The sequence below is a fragment of the Plectrocnemia conspersa genome, unplaced genomic scaffold, assembly GCF_051122295.1.
Source record: "Plectrocnemia conspersa isolate PC_06_02 unplaced genomic scaffold, ASM5112229v1 ptg000013l, whole genome shotgun sequence".
NCBI lineage: Eukaryota > Metazoa > Arthropoda > Insecta > Trichoptera > Polycentropodidae > Plectrocnemia > Plectrocnemia conspersa.
The window spans coordinates 21,365,994-21,389,977 of record NW_028277177.1 but is presented as its reverse complement, the minus strand read 5'-3'; the positions used below and the strand labels follow the sequence as shown (position 1 = coordinate 21,389,977).

At 30.0% G+C, this 23,984-nt stretch overlaps 1 protein-coding gene across 1 annotated transcript in view; it reads right to left on the bottom strand.

Moving 5' to 3' along the window:
• The window catches only part of peb (zinc finger protein pebbled), a 72,454-nt gene that overhangs the window by 26,115 nt on the left and 22,355 nt on the right, over positions 1–23,984 (bottom strand). The gene's annotated exons all lie outside the window — the stretch shown is intronic.

The following is a 23,984-nucleotide window of genomic DNA, read 5'->3' as shown; positions in this document are numbered from 1 at the left end:
CACCATCACCACGCCTCTCCTTTTGTCGTTCAGGGACGGCGCGTTCGAGATTTTTCAAAGTTGAATATTTATGAGTAAATCTCGTTCTGATTAATTACTTCGGCGTATGTGTTGTTTTTCGATTGGGATTGGAATTTATTCATTTCTGTATATTTTTAGTTAAGGTTAACAATATATTTAATTTAATATTATGAATTGGATAAAAATTATATTTTTTTGTAATAAGAATAATAAAATAAGAAGCTAAAAATTACTGGATTGTAATATTTACATTTTCGAAATATTTCTTGACACATCGTACTTGTTTAGATGTGTTTACCTTGTGCCTACGAGGCATTTCTCTACAAATCTTAGAAAGGTGCTCTATTAAGACTAAATTGATAATCAAACAATTCCAATGCCATCTTTGCAATTATGAAAAAGAAGCTCGTTGCCAATAACGCGCAGAACGCTCTCAACACAATCGCTCAATTGCGGAACACTAAAATAACCTGTTGTTGCAAACTCGGACAACTCCGTACCATGGTCTTCTTCTTCTACATTAATTAGAAAACGTCCATGTGGAAGATAGAAAAAATGAATGGTGTGTAGATACATATTTGATGTGGTGGGCGATTTTTTTTGTAGGAGACTCGCGTTGTCTTGGCACGCCTCTCGTTTTTTGACCAACGATCCGATCATGACCAATGAACGTTTGGTTCGTCAGTGACGAAACAGTGTCCGTGGTCGTTAGGAACACGAAAAGAATGTTTCCCTTGCATAAGGCCGACTTGAGCGGGTCCGGTTTTGAAATCGTTCTGCCACACATGATTGAAACCTACTCTGGCATAATCATTTCAGATGCACGATCGTTATGAAACTATAACTTTAGATATGGAGCAGTGAAAATGATTATTTTTTGCAATATATTGATTAAGAATAAATATATTTTTTAAATATAATTACATAAGTAGATCTTAAGATCTTCTTCATAATCTACATCGTGAGTACATCCAAACCAGTTTGGAATCATGGTCAAATTTGTGCAAAATAATTTTAATAACCCAATGCACGATTTATTATCTTTTTCAATGAAATATTCTTAGTAAATATACTCCACAGTAAAACTATGACTATAATGTCACTGAGTAAATTATATTTGCTTCAAAGACATCATATTTACAATTTTAACAATTTTACACTTGTGTCTCTCGAATGACGAGCAAATCACATGTGTACGTATGAGAGAAATTCTTCATAAAAGCACATGCGTGACGTAACTGGTGTAAAACCATCACTTTTCTTAAATTAAAAATAAAATACAGAGTGATTCATATTTTATGTGAGGCAGTATACTAAACAATCCATATATATTTTTCAGCAATATTGAGCCACTAAATGTATATGGTGCTACATACAGAAGTGAAAATATATTTTTATATTTTTTATTACAAATCTGACTATCATGACATGATAAGTTTCCCCAATACATTATATAAATAATAATTTAAAAAGTTATGGTGTATACCTAAAACATATGAGCACCATCCCACATACATTTTTCAAGCTCATAATTTTTTTTAGCTTGAGCCCGCAAAGCTCGAAAGGCAAGCGGGCTTTTTGACGCTTTCCAAAATTTGTGAACGACATACTTTTTTTTTGAGTATTGGGATATCGTTCCTTGAAAACCATTTTGGGTATACCAATAAAAGTACAAAGTAAGAAAAAGCATCAATATTCAAAGAATTAAAACTGTTTATCGTGCCATAAAAAAGCTTTGATAGGAAATATGTGAGAAGAATGTGTTTTATAACTAGTTAAATACATTCATTATGTATGTATACCTGACTTGATCTGGTAAGTTTTTAAACAGTAGAAATTGATTACCGTAACAGATAAGAAATATTATTACAACATACTCCACATGCTCCTGAACAAAATGTATATAAATCTGAAATATCTAATCTTTTAGAATTCGAATCACCCTTTATTCGCAGAGGTGTTTGTGCGCGTTCAAATATTCATTGGTATTTGTTTGTGTATGTTTGATTTGTAACACACAAACGCACAGCGGTCGATTTGAGAATCGTCAGGTATTTCACGCTCGGGTTGTGTTGAAAACGGCAAAAGAAGAACACGCATCGTGGCGTGTCCCGTCTCTGTGGCTGTACAGCAGGGTTGCCTGACGAAAGGCGAAACAGGATGACATGATAGCAGTCGATCGTGTCACAGTGGCGCAATTGAGCGAAAGCGCAGTGAAGAAAAGAGATGAAAAGCGATCATCGATCGCGCGATATCGTTGATTGTAGCGACGGATGTTTTAATTAATTACTTTATCGTGCGTGCGCAGATTCATGATGATGGCGCAGACAGGGCGCGCGAAACCACGGCGCGCTATTTGAAAACAAATCTACTTTTATGCATAAAATACTTTTTCCATGAATAAAATATTCAATATTATGAAAATTGCTGGTTGTTGTCACATACAGCATTGAATTGTTATGCAATTATAGCAATTTCGAAATCATATTTTGGTCTCGTTTGAACGCTCAGATTGATCAGATATTTATATAATATTTTGTAATTGAAGTGTCATATTTTAATTTTGCATAAAATAAATCAAGATATGCATAATATAGGTATCTAAATCAAAATTTCTTTTAGCATATATATTACATTTTTAAAATTTAAAATTAATGAATATATATACATATATTTTTTAATTAGACTCACAGTAGCTTACATAATATTACAATTGTATATATCGTTGATGTAAATATTTTACGCAATTTTCGCAGTTAAAAAATAAAATAAAATATTTACTATAGGCTTTTTTAATAGTTAACTCTCACCAGTTTATCGCACATCTAAATAATATTCACTATGTCAGAAATACATGTTATTATATGTTGAATATATAGTCACTTCTTACAAAAATATAGAAAATCAATAACAAAATAACTGTGTGATACATCCATAGATTACGTCGTTAATAAATAAATATTATTAATATAATTTTATATTGAAAATGAAATTTTAACTTTTATGGATATATTTATACCTTTAAAAACGGCCAAAGAAACGTGCAATCAAAGTATGTATTTAATGTAATCACCATGTTAATATTTATTTATTATAAACTGAACTAAATTACACCAAATTTATAATAAATATATTATATATTTACAGAAACATGTTTGCTAACATAAGAAATAGGCATACCATTAAATATTAAAACACGATTTGCTATTTTTCATTGAGACTATTTTATTTCTTTCAAGGAAATTTTGCGATATATTTTAAAATGTACGAAACACGATACACGAAATATGAATAATTTAATAATCAAAAAAGCAAGATTTTGAGCGCAAAGTGCGAGCATATGAGCGTACAGCGCAATATCTAATGAACTGATATTATATGTTTTTAGTCGCAGTATTTATTATTTTTTTCCTAAAAAATTCAATTAAAAAATAAAATAATATATTATTTTTTTATTAATTTAGCACCCAGAGATGATAAGGGGTAGAGTGCAAAATGCAACTTTACCTTTTAATTATATAAAATATTTATAATTATCTTTTAAGTTAACAATTAATAATAATAATAAAAAAGATTTCAAGGGTAAATTGTCAGATTATGAGCGCATAGTGCAAAACATTTTGTAGACCGAAATTTTATGATTGTTGCTGAAGTATTTATATTTTGTTTTGTGAAAAATTTCATTAAAACATTATATATTATATTTTTATTTTCAACTAATGAGCAAATATGTTTTTTATTTATTATTTTTAGTACCTCAAAACAGTGAAAGATCGATCGCCGTACATGTACGGCGATACCGCTCAATAGGTTAATAATGAATTGTGAGTTACACTATAAAAAAAAAGCAATGTTTCGAGCGCGAAGTACTAGATTATGAGTGTAGATTGATATTATATACTTTTTTCCACAGTAGTTATTATTTTATTTTGTTAGAAATTTCGTATATTATGTGTATACAGTATACATATTGATCGATAATTACAGATAGTTTCCTAGATTTTCCTAATCCTATCAAACTAAGTCATGCATCCATGATATCAAATATATTTAATATTGAGCTAAGTTTTAAAAGTTAATATGAGAAATGGCATATATGAATAAATCAAAAATAAAATTTATGTTTAATATCATGAAAAATTATATTTTCGATGATTTCTATGGACATAGTTGCTAATAATAATTAAGTGTTTATAATATTATAAAAAAATTAAATTGCTTTATTAATCATTCATGCGAATTTTCACAAAACAGCAGAAGATTTAATTTTTGAATGAGGAATACTTATTTTTAAAAACAAGTGAGGATGTAAAATCAAAAGAAATTTTGAAAGAGCTCTGATAATATTATTGACAATATCAACAACGGTAGTCATGACTAAAAAAATCTTAGTAAATCAATATAAATTAATCCTGCGCGTCGCGATTGTAAAATCTGTACAATATTTTTTTCACCTGACTCCCGAATTTTGTGCAGTATGTTTATAATAACTTTAAGCAAGAAAACTATGTAAACCCGATTATTAAACAAGTGAGTATAAAAGTGATGTTCTATTACCTGACTATATATATATTTTTTAATATGCGGTGAAAGTCCAAAATATATATTTTCTCTCAAAAAAATTCGATATTTACATTGATTATAATACGGGGCTAATTTTAAATGCGCACCTAATAATTTATATCCAAGAAATGTTATTATTTATAATATATAAACATATGAATCAAGCATATATAAAAAAATCGATTGTCATTGTAAAGTAATAAAAAGTTTAAAACACAATACCGTTCGGGAAAACCTACGGCGCCATTTTCTCGCCGACCGACCGGCGCTTCCGAGAAAATTCAAAATGGCGTCATCTCGCCCCTAGTGCGGAGAGAAAGAGGCACTCCCCATCCAACCCCCGCCGCCCACTGGAGATTAGTCGCTTTCCTCTCTTTTTGGAGGAGCCAACGCCCCGCGAAAGCCTCCCTTTGGGCGCGCCACCCTCGGTCAACCCTATTTCCAGCCGGTCGCCATGGCGACCTCTTTTATACCCAACAGATACCTCCCCGCCCACGCCTACCCCCACCCCACTACTCTCCGTCTGCTCTTATCCGCCATTTTCATCTAAATTCCGCCGTTCGAATTTCGTTTTCGTTCGCTCTCTTGTGTGTGCATGAATATTCAAATGGCGATAAAGAGCTGCTTTGTTTTATTTTTCTTGAATCAGAAATTAATTATAAATAAATATACATCGAAAGATTAAGGTTCTGCTTATCGAAAAATCTTGATATACAAGTAAAAATATATTTTTATTATTAAATATAACTATTTATATTGTCTAATCAAATATTATATAGTACACTTATTCCAACGTTTATTATAATTTAAAAAACATTTGTGGAACGTACGCCATCATAGTTCACTTTAACCTTATCTTTGCTAGCGAAACGTTGTTTTTTCAATATCCTCTTTATCTGCGGGAACAGACAAAAAATCACAGAGGGTTATATCTTATGAATATGCCAAAAAAATATGAGTCAGTGCGTTGTCGTGGTGGTAAATCATAGTCGTTTTACACATATTGCATGATCTGGTGGTATGAATTAGTAGTGGAAAATACCATTATTATCAACTAAAACAGTTGAAAGAACATTGACATTCGATCGAAATTGATATGCTTTTTTTATTGGATCTGTTTTCCTGTCATAATCATAAAACTATGATTTGTCACATGATATAACGCGTCAAAGCAATTCTAGATCGTTAGTGAATTCATTCAACAATTGCTCAGATTTTTTTATAAGTCTGTTTAAGAACGAATTTTGCGCAAAATCTTAGTAAATATAGCTTTGAATGAATCACATGAGATAAAAACTTCTTCAATAATCTTCTTTGGAGATTATCAAGCACAATGTTCTTAATTTGGTTGATATTTTCATTGGTAATTGATGTGCTTGGCAGCCTATCTTTTTTGTCATTTTCAATGTCTTCTCGATCCTCTTTTGCCAAAAGCGCCCTTTAAAAATTTTAACCCATACTTTTACTACTTTTTTTATATTTTTACCATTTTGATATATTAGTACTAAATTTTTTTTTATTTCCCATGTTTTTACTGTTTTTCTGATTCATTAGTAGAAGGGAATAAAACAATTTTCTGTAAATTTGTTAAAATCCCTGTATTATACTTTTTGTATGTCGAAAATGTTATATATTCACCATATTCAATAGTAGAAGGGAATAAGACCAATTTGTTTCTGTGGACATTTATGATTTTTAAATTTGTTTAAAGTTCCTGTTTTTTTGTATATATATTTACTATTTTAATATTTTATATTAGTGAAAAAAAAATAGGATCAAATTTTTGCTGTGGAAAATTTTGTTTAAATTTTGTATAGACACTTTTTTTAAGTCGAAAATGTTATTTATATATCAATGTCCTTAAGTATGATTTTGTAAGCTTAACTTATTTTGTCATAATTGCATAGAACTACATTTTCTTTACACTATTTTTAAACATTTTAACAAAATAGCAATTATCATCAAGAAATTTGATTCAATTGTCAAAAAAAAAGTTTTAAAATAATCTACCACTTAAAATATATAGAAGAGAACTAGATAAATACATATAGTATTTAATTATGGTAAAGCATACAGTTTTTTGTCATTATTATTAAGTAGACATATTTTAAGTTTGCTAATTTACACACGTTATTATAATTTAGCTCTAATCTGCAAAAGAGCCTCTGGACACATTTGAAAAATATTTTTTCATTAATTTATATTTAGCTAATGAGATGTATTTGACTCTCTTTGGACATATTTAATACCATTAGAACAAACACTTCATTATTTATTTAGTAACAGTCACCATTTATAGAAATGCAAATGCCTAAAAACGAATTTCTTGATTCCATGGTCTTATAAATGTTTTTTAGCACCAAACGCGTGCCAAGGTTTTTAAGACTAACATAGCGTAAAATTAAATCTAATTTATTAATCGTAAATATTCAGTTTTAACATGACAGGGGTTAGCCCAATGCGTTATCATTATAACGCATTGTAGTAAACACAATCAATTAAGTAAGTAGTGAGACACCGGACTGAAATCAATGATATATATTTTATTAATTATAAATTATTATTATGGCTCATAAGATGTCACATGTTTTATTATAATTATTCACTATGATATTCATCCGTGAGATTTGAAAAATCTAGGAAAACCTAATATGTGATAATCGATATCTATAAGCATTAATTAAAATTTAAAAATACATTAGTGATTCAAACTAATTAAAAATCAGTAAATTGAAAATTTCAGGCAGAACCGATAGTAAATTAGTGATTTATAGAACAACGGATGGCTTCAAACACAGTCTATATGATCAATGTCACTTATTCCTATAACAACATTTTTCAAGTGCATCGCTTTAAGCGATGTATTTCAGCGAGCTTTGACAGTATTAATTCGTAATACATATTATCAAGTTTTTAAAAATGTCATACAAATCTCAAATATTAATTGTCTTTATTCAATGCATTAAATATTATGCTATAGGAATTTATATACATATTATTTTATGGAAATGGTAATGTGTGATATTTAAATTAAGTTTTAAAATCTATAAAAAATATCTTAGTACTTTACTTGAAAACATCTGTCTAGAGTCTAGACAAAACCTTCCCCTAATCGCGACACATCAAATATTGATCCAAAATTAGTCGAAAAAAGATGTATCATGTTACCTTATGTGAAAATCTATGGGCGGTTTACCTGAAACAAACAAAAATAGAACATTAACACACATGTTTGATGTCGGAAAATCCGTTTCGGTAATCAAAGTTATTTTCGTTAACATTTTTTACATACATATATGCATAAGAATCAGTGGGCGTTTATTCGTCATTTCATTAGATATCAACGCGTGATCGTAATGTGACTATATTTAACCAATAATGTGAATTATTCATGATTCATGAACGACAAAAGTCGATGCCGTGTATTTTGCGGAAAAAAGAAAATCCTAATCTACTTATGGACTCGGCCGGTGCGCCATACTATCTGCAGATCATTACTGCTGAACAAAACCGGATTTTTAAAGCAAACAAGCCAAATAAGACTAACTTTGGCATTATTGTATTGAGGTTAGAGACGAATTTTGCCTGCAGTTTGAAACGGCGCATGTTACATTATGAAATCGGTGGTATGAGATCGACCTTCTGAGCTGTGCCTGAGGCTCCCGGAAAATGCCTGAAACTGAGGTCAATGCCGGCTCGTGACCGTATTATTTTGCAATAAATTGCCACCATTGTTTTCTAATATGCGTACGATACTTATCTAATATGTCTGTTTATAATCGGCAAACTAATACGATTTTAGTAGTGCAACTGAGATACATAATTAAATCCTTAACGCGACTAATTAATTTGTCAATAAATGTTTGATTTAATTGGTTACTAGTAATAAATACTGATTATTGATTTTCATGGATGAGGGTACTAGGTTTTTTGGTGTTATTTTTATATCATGTGTAAAAGTTAATGATAAACTCCTACACATAATTACATACTTATGTCGATGTAATTGATTCACAATTCTATATAAAACTATAAAAGGACTATGTAGTAAATTTTTACGTGTTAAATTTATTTCTAAAAATACAATCATTACACATGTATTATATTTATATATGCTCACTATGAATTTGCAATTGAAAAATAATTTGACGAATGAAATAGATATCTAGTTATTGAAGCATGTATCATTTAATTAGAATTAGTATTATAATGGCTTCTCTTTGTTTGACTGAATTTGCTAATGACTAACACCAGTCATTATGTTTTATTGCATTTTAAAATCAGATCGCGAATAAGATACGCCTTATTCATTGAGACTTTGTCCGCAGTAATCTAATAAACATATATAATTCAATTTACAAATACACGTCTATTGAATTATTGGTATAATAAATTAATTTGCATGCACGTCCACGAGTCGTCCTTGCGTCCAAGCTACGGCATTATGAGGCGGCTGTATCTAGGTGGCTACGCCGTAGCCGTCGCCATAGCTACGGCCCGTCGACCGGAGGCCACCGGATCGATACCGAGGCCTCTCCCTCCGCAGACAGATACACCTTCATCTAGACTAGCCGTTCGCCACCCCTGTCCAGATCTCCCTCTCGGACAGGTGTTGTTAGCAATTACCTACGAACGAGAGGCGCCCAACCGGCGCCAATCTCACGCACACATCAAACGTTTACAAGGGAGCGTATTGTGTCTAGTTTAGAGGTGAAATTCGCAAGTTGTCGATTGACAACCGCTGGAAGGCAGCGTACGTGTCGGCGGTGAGATAAGGAAACTTTTTCTCGGAAACCGAACCGATCCCAAGTCGTTCAGATTACCGATTTTCGGTCGATTTTCACCATATCTGATCGTGTGTAAACAGAGATATAGCAGAAGACGGGCGCGCCATTAAAAATTCAACGACTTAATCATTATCGACGACTGGAGCAGGTTATTTGCTTATTGATTAGAGTCGAAAAATACGCTTAGTGGTTATCGGATTTCGTGTTTCGCCAAAAGCAAATTTCAACGATCGTACAAATGTGTATTTTATGATCAAAGACAACACTCGAAATATCCATAAAAATACTTACAATCGATCATTTTAATTCAGATTTTATTTATGAAAGTCTTTTACAAAGTGTACAAAAGAGACCTGAAGTTTATTTTAAATTGATTTTTTTTACTTTATTTATCCCTTGATTTAAGTGGTACTCGTTTTACGCGGTTAAGAAAAAACTTTTTTTTAATACAATGTGTTCTGAGTTTTTGAAGTGCACGCGTGTCAAAAAATATACATGAATAATAATCGATTGTTTTATTACTAATTTTGTTCTATGCCTTGATTTACGCATTATTTTTTGGAACGTATCTACCGCGTAATTCGAAGGATCAGAAAAAAATAAAACATGAAATTTAGAGAATATTTTGAGTTCAATTTTCGATTACTAAAGATTCGGACTTAATTATGAATATAAAATTATTATAAAATTTTGTATAAAAAAAATAGTAAAGATTCATATGTTTTATTTTTTTAATAAAAATATTGTTACAGCAGAAAAAAAATGAATGAGCTTTAAAGCTTTAAATCGTTAATATGACTCATTTTTATTTTGCTTTAAAAATAATAATGTATGGATGAACACACATACCTCGATTTACGCGGCTTTGCTTTAACGCGTTTAATAAAAAAATATTTTTTAATATAAATTGTAATCGTGTGTATTTGACGTTTAACTGTGCTAGATAATTTTGATAAGACAAATGAATTCACTTCGAAAAATATTGCTATAGTTATACAATTAGCCAGAAAATTTAAATATACTAAAGAAAAAAACGCGCTGTTAAATTTCTTATATGCGATAAAAATTAAATATATTATATAATTGCCAGTAATTAACACATATATATTTTATAAATATATTTTTTATATTTTCATATTATATGCGTTGTTGAAACAATTTTTAATTAATTAATCTTAATTAGGATGTATCTTACAGAAAGATTTTAAAGAATAGTATATTGATTAGTATTATCTGCTTTATTATAATTTTTAAATGATGGAAATATATGTGTGAAAGTAGACTGAATATATATTGATTTTGAGATATGGGTTATTAGTAAAAAAAAAAGTTGAGCCTCGGTTGTTGAGATGATCTATTATTAAAGCAATTGCAGATACTTATAAATAATTATAAATAAAATAAGTTCCCGATTTTTTTATAGGTATTATAGATATCTGTATATTATCAATGTACATAGAAATAAGACGATGATTTGTTATAATGAAAGCGAATAATCAAAGGACCCGAATGGATCGATCTTCTTTCATTCATTACAGAGCGTCAGTTTTAGGCTCCTGTATTTATATCCAAATATGCAGAAAAATGGCAAAAAACAGCTGTTGCTACTTTACATTTTCATATCTTGAACAAGATGAAGATAAAAAATCCTCTTTGGAGTATTAAAAAAACGAGATTAAAGTAATGTTTAATGACGTAACTCTGTGGAGATTCCCTATATTTTTGCAATCTGCCGATTCTCACGCGGAGCGGTTTCTTCTCATCTGAATATTATGTAGTTCTTAGATTACCAAAGCAAAGATTAGTCTGATTGGAAAAATCGTAAACATTTTTATACATTTAAATACTTCCGATATTTATTAAAAGCTTTTTTATAAAGCGTGCATATTTTAAAACATCTGGTACGGACCCGCCCTATTTTGTGCAGCGGTATAAAATTGCAGTGCTTGTAAAACATTTAAAAATATTCGTATAAATTTAATTTTTAACAAAAGATGCTCTATGAAAATTATCGCGATAATTTTCGCGATATAGGTTTTTCATGGGTCACCTGAGCTTTCTGCTCTTAGCGTTATTTATAAAGGACATAAATACGGCAGTTATAAATTTGAGTTTTCTTCTGTATGCCAATGATCTAATTTTTTTAGATGCATTAGATCTGTTGCATCTGTTGTTTGCCATTTAGGGCTGGAAAGTGTCATATTGTGTAATTTTCTCGATCTTATTCCCAATCAGATTATTTTTACGATCTCAGCGAAAACGTTTTGGCTAAAGAAACTTCCACTAAACTTCTCTAAATCACCTTTAGGAGTAAGCGGAGATTCTCTCTTCACGTAAATGACGTCTTTGTTATGATGAATCATCGTTTTTGCGTTAGCAATGGGGAATTTGTTTCACCATGACGATTTGTTAGTTATTCGTGTCCTCTATAATACTTTAGTCCGTAGCATTGAAAACCCAAATGCTCTTTTAATCGAAAAAGTTTATACCTTTATATGAATATACTTGGTAATTATTAGTTCTTGAATCTCAACGCCTTTTTTTAGGAGCTTTGCGATACGATTCGCTGGATTCTTGCCCAGTATTTTTTAAGAAAACTAAATCGTCAAGGTTTTATAAATACATAAGATTGCAGTTGTAAATTTTGGCACACTTCCCAATTTGCACCCTGGTTTTGCTCTAAATTCAATAATCTCAAAACACTGCATCAAGGTATTTTTAATATGTGTAATACGTCCTCGTGATTTTAATTTATTCATATGTCACTACCACTGAATTATTATTTAGCTGAATAAGCAATATGCAAACACCACATATGCGATAACAATCAAATTTCAGAGAATATGCACAATACTTGAATGATCGGTTCATATTCAATGATCTCTCTCGTCGATAAGTCGCCAGATATGCTTTCGATATATATTGAACTATTTGCGAAACACTCGAAATTTCTATTGCGCGATCCGCGGTTTTATCTGTGTATGATATTTGCTTTGGCGCCAGCGGTCGCGAAAGAGCGGCTCGCGGGCGTGTTTTATCCCACTTTTTGGGAAGCGCCATCGAGACAAATCCCCGGGTCTCCGACTGCGAAGCCTTATCTTGCTGCAGTCACGGAAAACCTTTAGACGATTTGTATGGCTTTGCATTATGAGTGCTACGGGATTGCGTTGGAAAAGTCGTAGGATGTATCATGTTCTTTAAAGACCTAGTAATTAAAATATGCATTAAATATCAAAAATTATTAATAATAATTAAAACTCTTTTGCAAAACTAGTTTCGTAGTTAAAAAATACTGATGTATATATATAAAAATGATATGTATACATCATATAACAACAATAACTACACAATGTGTCCGTTTGTCCCTAGTCTACTCTTTCATTTCGGAAAACCTTCATCATCATCGGTGATTTGCGGAGACAGCAGCTCAATTCTACGGTCTGGTAGTCACAATGGAGGCTGCTATCACTGCTCGTTTTTAACGGAAAATCATCAGAGTATGACCGAAGGGTAGCCCGGTCAGATCTGGGAATGTACACATACATACTCACACAGCAGTGTTCAATATGCGAGGGTCATAAGATTTTTACGATCCAAGTCACAAAGAACGCGGCGGTTATTCGGATAATCTAAAAAATAAACGCACAGTGCACCTGCGAAATCAAACAGGAAATTACAAACGCACTAGGGGATGGAAAATAATAGGGGGCGATGAAGCAATAATACCTGATATTTGCTGTTACAAATAAATTGACATCGATCTTATCTTTATCTATGACGTTAAAGGATCGATTTAATCTATTCGCAGAAGTATGCTCTTTTAGGAATATATGTACATATGTCTTAACTTATCAGAAAGCAAATGTTTACTCGTTTTATTTTTAAAATTGGTTGTTTGTCGCTAGTTTGTCGTTGCTAAAAAATATAATGTACACACCTTTGTGATTTTTCGGTTTGGAAGCAGAAGGGGTGCTGAACAATCACGCAAAGGGGGTTGCAAGGCGAGGGTGCTAATGCAGACAGGAAGCTGGTGAGTTAAAGTTACGGTTGAGTGATGACGGGGGCGTTTTGGATGACTGGGAAAGGTGATGCTGACTTCTTATTGGTGTGCTTTGAATCATCAATGTTCACATAAACATAATATGATTTGAAAGAAATCGAATGCCACTAGCACTATTTTTATCATTAAATACTATTTTTAATCTGATTACAGCGAAAACGTAAACGTATAGAAACATCTCTTCAAATAAAATGTTAAAAATATGTGACGTTTAGTAAAATTATCTGACATGTCATTTTGCATGGTTAATTTATTTTTGTTATCAATTATATTTTTTTATTGAATTATTTTCATTTGCCAGTATCTTGCTTTGATTATGATTATATTGAGCATATCAAAATATCCTGAACTAATTTATGTAATTAGCAACATTTTTTTAAAGTATATATGTAGTATATATGTCTACATATACACATGTTTTATGTATAAATATATGCTTTTCGAGTAAAATAATATGTTAGTTATATTTTCTTATATTACAAGTAGGTACCCAACTTTATGATAGATCTACAAAATGTAGTGATTAATTGATTGAGAGCTTTCCACATAATACTAATAACTCTCAATATTCTATTTTCTATTGCCATAACCTACACGAATCATGTCGCCAAGTCACTAATTACTGTATACGTTTTAACAACGTTTACGTTGTGATTATTTACCGTTTCCGCTCTCGTATTCATATTAATTCATCACCGTATTATACGGCGCGTTATCGTCATTTCACTTTCGTGGTTATTCGCCATAATTGGCGTCCATTTTCTAGGTTTCCTCATCCAAGAATATGGTGCGACTCGACACGGTGCGTGATTTTATTCTCTTACACACGTATCCACTGTATGTACGTATAAAGAATATATACATATATAAAAAACAACAATTTCATTATTCATATATTATATTTGTACAAATACAATTATACGAGTATGTAACGTATAAAACACACACACATAAATTTATGCGCATCTCAGCGTTTCACTTTCACCCATCGCAAAGCATTATTTGCTACTTATATTTAACATGTTTGCTTTGAAGTAAAAAGAACTAGACGTATGAGCTGTGCTTGTTTTGACAGTTGGTTGGTAGAAAGACACAAAGATGTAAATAAAATAATATCGAACAATACCTTTAGGGAGATATTATTATTACGTCAATTTATAGATATTTACTGTCATGTGTGTAGATATACATACATACAATGTATATACATATGTGTGATATAATATATTTTATATGAGAAGGCTCTGTCGTGGGCAGGAAATGATAAATTAGAACGGTCCGAATTGGGTGGGAGCAATTGGTGGTTCGGGCTATTTTACAAAGAAACGGAAGACGAACGATGGACTGGTCGATTCTTGGCTCTTTTAGTGCTCGAGATAAATTGCTTGTATTTGACAGGTAAGCACGAAAACAGGGCTGTCCTATCATATGTATACAATATAATTTCAGAATTATGATTTTTATAAGCTCGTGATTACAGTCAAATCATACAGCTTATATTTTCAAGCAACATTGTCATACAATCGATTAATATCTCTTTACATAATCACTGCTGTTCAAAATATAAATTAGTACAATCACCTACATTTTTAAAAGGTAAATAAATTAGATTCGCAATATATTTAAGATGTAAAAAGTAGGGTCATATATTGTATTCAATTAAATATTTGTTTTATAAAATGTAACATTTTATATATAAAAATATTTACTACATGATTAAGAATATTAATTTAGTATAATTTAACGCAGTTCCCACGTATATTTATTTTATATAAAAAATGTTTTTCAGTGGCGCTGACCATCAATTTTACTTACATGTACGTAAACGTCATCATTGATAGCTTTTAGCATTTCGAGCATTTCTGAAGGGAAGCCGACAGACCGTGAATAAGGACGCGAGAGTGAGCACTGAAACCTTGTTATTGTATAAAGCTTCCATACAAGATTTTTCTCACAAGCGTATAAAAAAATTTAAAAGCAATTTTCGATCTATCGCGTCTCTCGAGATCATTATCTGGAACGTCGCATCATTTGCATTCATCTCCGTAACGAAATGACATATAATATTACATTAATGCCTCGTTATGTCGGCAATTTTGTTTGTATGTTTTTCTCTGTCGCAATCTAGAAATGTACCACAACAATCACGATGATTGTTGTCGTGAACAAGATTGATGCGAAGAATATTTTATCGGCGATACCGGGAATTTTTTATCGCAGTATCCTCGTGTCGAAGTCGCTTTTCTCTGTAAAATTAATTACATTTCACACCTGAACCGTCTTCTGGCATCTTGGCACCATTATTCACGATTCGTGGAACCGAAGAACACAAGTGTTTGCGATTCAAAGGTGCCAGTCGCTCTCTTTGTACGTATTGTGAGCATTTTCATCGTATCTTGAACGATTTTCTTACAAATGGCGATGATTTGCTCGTTTTTAGTTTAGATTTTCGTGAAATGTTTATTCACACATATAAATATACATACACAAAAAATATAATAATAATTTAATTATTATTTACAAGGCATTTGTAATATTTGGCGACATTTTTTACTTGTTAAAATCAAATATACGTCAATTACGAATAATATTGTTTTTTTTTGCATAAATTTATAGATACTAACACTGTTTAATAATGAAATATGATAATATACATGAAACTACCAAATAAAAATATTTCATGAAATATTGTTATTTGGTAGTTTTAAAATGGATTTTTATATTGTGAGGATAAAATTTTATTTTGTGTTTTAATCACTTATTCCATTAGAATTTTATATATGTTACAGTGAATGTGTATTACCAGTGAAGTTATATTTTCGCTGGGGCTTCAGTGAAATCATATTCGAGCACATTTTCATATTTCTGCGAGTGAAAATATAATTTAACTGAAAGGCGCTAGTGAAATTAATTGATAACGAAAGCTAATTCCACTCAAAATAAACGGAATTTCTAGGTTACAAATAATTAAATAGCTCATCGTTAATTGCGTAATGTTTTTTAAAACATTTATTTAGACTAGCTGTCGGTACCTCACTATCGTGAGGTACCGATAGCTAGCGAGTGTGCGTATACCGGACCCTCAACTTTTTGGGTTTTAAATATAATTTTTGCTTCGTTCTGATTTTTAAAAATATTTTTTAAAATTAAATGGTTCAAATTGGACATTACTATTTAGAATTTTCAATGATAGACAAAATAGTTCAATCTATAAAAAACTACTTAGCATTTTCAATTCATTTGAAAATAGGTTTACAACTTGACTAAATATTTCCAGAAGAAAACATTTTATATTATTTATTAGATTTACAACGTTAGGTTTTATCGTTATATTGAAACTTAGATATTTAATGATAAATCTAAATATTGTATATCATTTATGAATAGGTTTAAAACTTGGCTAGATAATAATAAATTAAAAATTGTACTATGAAATTTCAATACAGCGAAGCTCACGGAACCAATGAATAAATTTTGGTATACTGAAAATTCGTTATAATGAACGTAAGGAAGATGATATATTTTATTTTTAATTATCACATTACTACAACATCAAAATAACCTCTTATAAGGTTGACAGATAGTTTTTTGCCCATTTTTAAGGATACTGTATGAAACAATAAAATTTGTGAATAAAATGTTTTATAAAAAAAGTTTGAGGGTCAGCGAAACACCTGTAATGTCGCTTTTGAACACATCTGTCACACACCACGTCAAGAACGAACTGAATTTGGAGAAATATTGTGTAAAGTTGCAACGTCATTCTTAAATTCGGATTAAAATATTTCGTTATACTGAGATCAGTCTTCGTTATAATGAAAACATTTTGTATGCAAGTTTTTCGGGGACAAATTAAAGATTCGTTATACTGGGAATTTTGTTATTTCGGTATTCGTTACAAAGAGATTTCGTTGTAATATTTTTTAAAATAGGTTTGTAACTTTACTAAATATTATTAAAACTAAAAATATCAAAATGTTTTCAACATAAAAAAAATATTAAAACGTAACATTTTGTATCATTTAAAAGTAGGTTTACAGTTTAATAAATAATATAATAATAAATAGCATCGGTTACACATCCGCTCAAAAATATTACTGATATGAAAAAATATTTTGTTACACCTTACTAACGCTACAACACAATCGATCATATATAGTTAGTGCAATGTGAGTGATTATAAGTCATTGATTGTGTTTTAGCGTATTTTATGTGTTTGAGTGCCAGTTTTAACGCTGCATAACACAATTATATCATAAATTTAAATTTTCGTAATAAAAAAGTTTTTTGGTGACACCATAAGTTACTTTATAATTTAAAAAAAATATTTCTATGTTTTATGTGTAAATATAAAAGTCAGTTTTTAATTACATTTACTAATGAGAAAGAAACAATAAACTAAAGATATCAAGCACCTAATCTGTTACTTTAGACCAAAAGTGCGTTTTAAAAATATTAATAATTTTGAAACCTTTGTCTTTTTTGATTAAAAAATATTTTGATTTACATATTTTTTAAAGTAAATGTTTTTCTGCGCAGCATTATATATTTTAATAATTAATGAGTGTAAAAAGTTTTCACTATATTTAAAATTAATAATAAACTAATGATATTTAAAATCTATAATAAATTAATAATATTTAAAATCCATAATAAAATAAAAAATATTTTTAATGTTGAAAAAAATATTTTGAATAAATCTTGAAATTTTATTCTGAAACTTTTAATTTAAAAAATATTTAAATTAGTGTTATACATTTTTGTGTAGTTTACTTTCAAAGGCGTCAGTAAGAGGGATTTTTGCAATACTGTGCGCTTAGTAGTTGGTTGGTAATGAATAGTACTTATTTTGAAACTTTGCCCCTTTTTGTTTAAAATATTTTTTAAAGCAAAGTTTTAAAAATTCTCTAAAAACTAAAACTTTAAATTGCCAACGTTCGCCAAAATTTAGGTACATATTTTTTCTGTATAGAGAAGCTAATACATATCCACATTATTTATATTATATTTTAAATCTATAAACTAAAAAAATATTTTAAAAAACATTTTTTTTTGTATTTGATGATTTTTATACATATTTTAATAAATTTTATACAATTTAAATCGTTAAAATAAAGTTCGCTCGTTAAAATCAATTTCGCTCGTTAAAATCAATTTAGTTCGTTCTCAAGCGCGGGACTTCCCAAATTTGCTTTGACAGTTCTTCTGTCATCTGGCAAGAAATATGTTATAATCGCGACATTTTTGTTACAAAGTGACAATTGAAGATGATTCAAGTGATGCAGCATTTGAAATTATAGACAAAACTATAAATTGCGGGTGTGCCAGTAAGTGTTTAGTTATAAATGAATAATATAACACGGTTATTCTAACAAAATTACTATTAACTTTCCAGGATCTAATATTAAAAGACAAACAGCGGTGATTTGGCAATTAAAGGTATACATACCGAAGTTAATTAAACATATTACAATGCTAGTAATAATAAAAAATATATGACATATTGTGACAATTTTGTAGAAGATGAAAAGATGCCAATCTACGTGTTTAATCCTCTACAGTACATCCATCAATTGTGTTCTTTGGTTGTCGTTTAAATTTAATTTATGGATTATATTAGTAGTAATAATGTGTTCAATGTTTACTCTTGATAGGAGTCTTATTGTTTTTTAATTATTTTTCAGAAGCAATGATGGAACAATTTGATGACCTATATGGCTACAACGTACAATTGGTATATATAAACAAAGAGTTAATCTTCTCATGTTGAAGTCACTGTCAGCAAGTATTATCTTTTTATAAAGAACATACTACATAAGTTTGATGTAACTGAATATCTTAAATTTAGCTATTCAGAAAGAGGAATGATGGCACAGAACAAAAATTGTACATATTTTGCCACATCGGAATTAAAAATAACCCACTCTTAGATATTTTGGCTATCGATTATTCCAGGTATGCAATCACATATTTATAATCATTGTAAAATGTCGTTTATTAGATAACATCCAAGAAACTACACATTTATAAGCTGTCCGACAGCGCCGATTTGATCGACATTAACTTTCAATCCTCACATACTAAGGATATATTACACGTTCATGTTTAAAACATAACTGGTTAATTTAAAATTCTTAAAATCTAACGTATATATGTATTAAATCGGAAAGCAATGATAATGTTTATGTAAAATAAAAGTAAAACTCACTTTTCGGCCTCGGAGCCCGGCGACGGGATTTCAAAATTTGAAGATTTCATTACAAAGATTGTTTTATGATTGTTTATCTAATTTAATCAATGTATTCTTCTTATCCTCAACACATTATGTATATATTTAATTTTCATAGTTATAACACACCTAGTTAGTTTGCAATCCGATTATTTTTAAAAGTAAAACTCACTTTTAGGCCTCGGAGCCCGTCGCCGGGAATTCAAAATTTGAAAATTTCATTACGAAGATTATTTTATGATTGTTTATCTAGTTTAATCAATGTATTCTTCTAATCCTCAACACATTATGTATATATTTCATTTTTATTCAGTCAAATGACGAATTAATGAAAATTATTGTCGCGTAACAAAATTTTATTATTAAATAATAATTATTTAAAAGTGTTGTCACGGTACTATCTATTTGAATTTGAATGCTTATTTTTCATTGGTCGACGCTATTTGAATATTTGAATGCTTATTTTTGATTGGTCGAAACAACAGAACGCATTACCGGCGGCTCGAAAATCAATCAGAACAAATTCAATTTTAATTTTTATTATTATTTATTATTATAATTAAATATATTTCCTTTGTTTACGTGTATTGTTACACACTGTTAATACAAAGCGATACGATTTACAGAGTATAGAATTGAACGGAGAATGTTTCATTGAAAGTTATGCGCGTCCGGAAGCGACGACGGCTTAGAACAATTATATATAAGATTAAATAAATAAAAAATGTAGCAAAGTTTTTTGTAAATAATTTAATATGAATATCTTGAATAATAATTATTAAGAAATATAGTGTAAAAATTATTTACTCAAAAATTTTATAGATAATATGTTACAGCGAATATGTATTACCAGTGAAGTTATATTTTTACTGGCGTCTCAATGAAATCATATCAAAATGTATTTACACCGAAAGATATACATATATTTATACTAGTGAAAATATAATTTAGCACTTTACATATCATATGCATATAAAAAATATGCAAAACAGTTTTTAAGTTTGATGAAATATGTAAAAGGTTATCTATCAGGCATTTAATTATATTAACTCAAACAAATAATGGGAAACATCGGCTCTAACCGATTATAAGAAACTGGCCGAATTTTCGTGCCATCCAAAAATTTGTTATTTTATGACCGACCGTGTCATAAAATCTGTATTTTTTAAAACTATTTTAATTATTCGAAAATAGGTATGTTTTTAGCGCATTTTAAGAACCATAATACACGAACGATCTTTCCATCGCGAAAAAGCCGCCCCTAAGCTAGTGCCGCCCGGGTCGGTCCGTCACCCATAGCTACGCTTCTCACTACACAGTTACCGAACTTTAACATAGTAGACATTTTTTGTATAATTTAACTCAATTGCGGAAAAAAGAGTAGATTTACTATATACAATTTTATTTGTCTCTAAGTCATTAGTTACTATGTCTACTAAATAATAAAATATAGCATATGTTTGATGATATATATAGAAATAAAGTTCAAACAGAAGTAACTCTCGTTAAATATTCTCATTAGCAATACAACTCTTCGATCTTGCGTGATTCACGATTTCAGATTGGTACGTCGATGAGTCACCTCACCGGCGCTGGTGAGATTGAGGAGCGTTTGTTGCCATCGGACCCGTACCCATGGTAACCCTCAAATTTGATGTGTATATGTGTGTGTAGCCAAACAAGGTTGTGTCTCCCGTATGACATGTTTACGCTGTCGCGGAAAATTCTACGTGGAAAATTGTCTACGCACACACGTTTGTACTGCACGTGTGTGTGTCGCCACACGACGTTTCAATTTTAATGTTGAACGGTACGACGACGATAAACGCTTCTTATCCTTGCGCTTTATCTTTGTGGGTTAATTTCTTCCTTCTGCGGCTTCTCAGCCGTCATACACCTGTCGCTGAAAGTGGCGATAACTCACCTGTTCGACGCGAGGCGATCACGACATGGCGATCAATTGTGTTATTGAATATTTATCGCTCAATATGCATATGTGAATATGTGTTTTAATTGATATTTGCGATAAGACTGAAGAGATTTACCTTCATTTGTGTGTGTTTATAATAGGCTGTACCTATTCAAACTACAGTAATATACATACTTTTTAATACGTTAAAAATCCGCAAAGGGACACTATCGCACAATGGACAGATTGTGAGCGTCACATAAACTTTTGATATTAGTGCGTCACGTGACCACATATTCACAAATTACACACACCCTGCACACATCGCATACCTACTCAGGTACTATATAGAGTCATTATCAACGACACATAAAAATTACTGGCAATGCCAACTTTCACGTGAGAGTAATTTGGTACGTAGGACGAGAACGTAAAAGTATGGGCTGGCACGCACCGCATGAAAAGGGTTTTTCCGGATTGTCCGGTTCCGGTCGACAAAGGGCGGGGCTTAGCCACTATCCTGTCACGAGAGATTAAATGAAATAAGTTTGATGATCCCGCATTAAGTGAATACACATAGCATCAAAATAGATTTAATGTTGACTTAGTCATTAAACATATGCACATTTTATGTTACGATAAAACAATATTTATAATTTATAAAAAAGACCAAGTGTTCAATCCATTATTATACTGAGCTCGCAATGTGTACGTGTGAATTATTTATTGTTCATGGGTAATGTCATGTATGGTGAAAAATGACAGCTCTAAGCGGACGTCGCCCGTCAAGCGTCAGACACAAATAGTAAAAATGGCAAGTGCTTTGCTATCTAGATATGAAAAAATTGAGTAAAGATACTTCTTTCAATATTATTCGAAGTTGTAAAAAGATTTATTATTGTTTAAATAGCAAAATTTAAGTATTGTTCTCTGTATATATGGGATTAAAAACTGACCATAGTTGATTGTTAGTCAACTTTCGTTGCTTTCTGTGTTTTGAGATCGAAATGCAAATGTCTAAGTAACGCATTTCTACACGCACGAATTTCAAGACATCTAACGTTGGGTCGGTTATAAATAAATAGTATGACTGACCTCTTGACCCAGTTTGAGTTCACACAATTTACAAAATCTCAAATAATTAAGGAAATACTAAGCAGAAAATTCTAATAATTTATTGATTTTCAATGTTTTTTATTCATTGAGTTTTTACAAAACATATAGTTTTGATGAAAATCAATAGTTGTTTAATTACCCCGTTATAAAAAAGCATATCTGCATTATGTATAAGGGTAATCAAAAAAAATAATAGAAATTTTCAACGCAGTTTAATCATGATACTTTACAAAAAAATATTTTTAAGGTAAAAAGTGCTATGATTATCATTTCTTATAGAAAGAAAAATATATAATTTAAGTTATATTTTTTTTTAATAAATTAAATTGAAAGTAGCATTACTTTATCGTGATATCAGACTAAAATCGTTAAATTAAATTGTTAAAATAACAAAATTATAACTTTGATATTGACAGAATGATTTTACTTTTATTTTTTGATTTTGATTTTTAAGAATAATTATTTGTAGACGTAGCACAAATAAATATAAAATTTGCCGAACGTAAATGAAATAGATCCCCTCTAAGATTTTTTAATAATATATTCTTCAAATCTTAAAAATATTGATTAGATGAATGAGTTATTGCTTAATTACTTCAATCGTCTTCAAAATTAGGCTTTAAAGGCAAATAAAAGTATAACGGTATTTTTATGTTATGTATTGAAAATAATAGCATGTTAAATTAAACTACAATTTTAAGCATTTAATCATTTAGATTTATTTTAATAATGTGGACTTTTAAATTAGGCATAAATAATTTATGGATATATTTAAAATTAATGGAATTATAAGTAAATGGAAATTTGTCTTAGCTATAATTAAAATAGGTAATTTTTGCTTGAACTTTGAATTAAATTTTTAATAAAAAACATATTTTTCTAAAAATATAAATATATATGTATAAAATAAACAAGCCAATAATTATAGATGCGCTGTATATTTAAAATATGTTAAAAATTATTTGTGTCATTTTTACTATAATTTTTAAGTTATACTATATAAAGATAGCAATTTAAATGAGCAATATATAAAATAATTTGCCATAAAATGAATTGCTTGTGTATTACTAATGAAAAAATTAAGTGGTAGCGAGCGAACATTGTTAAGAACAGTGAACACCCCACGAATCTTTTTCAGAAGAAAAAATCCAAAACTTTTACTTTACATAAACGCACAAACAATTCGTTTTATATAACAAAGGATTTATTTAAATGCACATATATTTTTAAATTTCCTGTAAAATCACTCCCGTTTATTTATAATATGTATGAATACATTGACATCAGCATTTTTTTTTA